Source organism: Arachis duranensis, chromosome 1 (genome assembly GCF_000817695.3).
Source record: "Arachis duranensis cultivar V14167 chromosome 1, aradu.V14167.gnm2.J7QH, whole genome shotgun sequence".
Lineage (NCBI taxonomy): Eukaryota > Viridiplantae > Streptophyta > Magnoliopsida > Fabales > Fabaceae > Arachis > Arachis duranensis.
The window spans coordinates 55,418,286-55,420,532 of NC_029772.3; positions in this window are offsets into that span (position 1 = coordinate 55,418,286).

Sequence of the window (2,247 nt, forward strand, 5' to 3'; positions counted from 1 at the left end):
ATTTTCTTTTTGGTTCTTCTGTTGAACCACTGCTGCAATTGAATTTCCATTTGCTGTTTGAAGATCTAGTCAATTTCAATTCATCTCTTGCTTGGTTAATTGTTGCAATTTAATTTCCCTTGCTTAAATTCTGAAATCCCAGTCCTCAAATCCCTTCTTTATTCAAGCAATTTATATTTCTTGCACTTTAAGTTACCGCAATTTACATTTCTTGCACTTTAAGTTTCAGTCATTTAATTTCTTGTTCTTTAAGATTCACCACCTTTACTTTCAGTTCTCTTTAATTTCTGCAATTCATCCCTCTCCCTTTACATTTCCTGCTATTTACTTACTGTTGGATACAAAATCACTCAACCAATACTTGATTCGCTTGACTAAATCAACCACTAAACTAAAATTGCTCAATCCTTCAATCCCTGTGGGATCGGCCTCACTCCCATGAGTTTTATTACTTGATGCGTCCCGGTACACTTGCCAGTGAGTTTTGTGTTGGATCGTTTTCCACACATCAAGTGCCTCGCACAAAATGGCATCGACGCGTACGTATGGATGACGCGGACGCATGACTAGCGCGAAACACAACTGACGCAAATGCGTGACTGCGCAGACGCGTGGAAAGGAAAAACTCCAGATGACGTGCACACGTGACCCAAGCGCACGCGTGAAGTACGCCACGTGCAGAAAATTGCAGAAATCACCCCCATCGATTTTTGGACCCTTTTTCGGTCCAAATCCAAGCCCAGAAATAGAGAATGGGAGAATCAACAAGAAGAATTCATACAACATTCATTATGGAATTTTTTAGGTTTTTAGATATAGTTTCTAGAGAGAGAGACCCTCTCCTCTCTCTGAGGATTTAGGATTTAGGATTTCTATTAGTTTTAGGCTTGTTCATCTTCACTCCAGGTTCACTGTTACTTTAATTTATGTTTCTTTTCTACTTTTAGATACTCTAATGCTTTTACTTGTATTTGACTCATGTTGCCAAATTGGCTTATGAACCATTTTATGTTAGATTTGAATTTATGTTTAAATATAATTTAAGGTATTTCAGATTTATGATTTTTACTTAGCTTTTTATATTCTTGGCTTTAATTGATGAATTGATTAATTGGAGACACTTGAGTTATCAAACTCATTGTGATTGATAATTGTTATCTTTGCTAATTAATTTGAATTCCAATAACTCTATGATGCCAAGGCATCTAGGCCAGTTTCACTGACCTTTTCTTTACTGTTTTAGTGTAGTTTCATACATTTTCTTAGGAAATAAGAAAGTTTTAGATAAAAGAACACTTACATCTTGATTTAGACAAATATTGTGAATTTTACATTATTTCATGAGAATTATGCAAGGAATGGATGTTAGAATGGATAATGCATGATTTCATGACTTGGATTAGAGCTTTGATGCACTTTATTTGTGTAATTTCAGGACAAAGGAAGCAAGGAAGAGCCACGTTAGCATCCACGTTAACCTAGTTAACGTAGGTACTAACGTGGAACGGGGATAAGCCTACAGCGTTAATGAGAAAAGTGGACACCAGTAACGCCCTCGAAGCCATCATAAGCCACGTTAATAGCCACGTTAACTACATTAACGTGGTAGTTAACGTGGAGACAAAAAAGACTCCAACGTTAGTGGTAATTGTGATCACCACTAACGCTCCAAGATGTGGCAATGAACCACGTTAAGAGCCACGTTAACTAAGTTAACGTGGACTCTAACATTGAAGAGAGGAACAATGCCAACGTTAGTGACACTCACCTTTGTCACTAATGTTGGGATGGCATTCATATCCATGTTAAGAGCCACGTTAACTTAGTTAACATGAGCTCTAACGTGAGAACTAGGGGCACAAGGCAACGTTATTGGGAAAGGTGAGTCCCAATAACGCTTGCGAAGATGAGACATAACCACGTTAAGAGCCACGTTAACTTAGTTAACGTGAGCTCTAATGTGGGGACTAGGGGCACAAGGCAACGTTATTGGGAAAGGTGAGTCCCAATAATGCTTGCGAAGATGATTCATAACCACGTTAAGAGCCACGTTAACTTAGTTAACGTGAGCTCTAATGTGGGGACTAGGGGCACAAGGCAACGTTATTGGAAAGGTAAGTCCCAATAACGCTTGCGAAGGTTTGTAAGGCAACGTTAGTGGTCACGTTAGTACCACTAACGTTGGAGTTAACGTGGGCCATATGGTGGGAACGTTAGTGAGAAAAGTGATTTCCACTAATGTTCTCG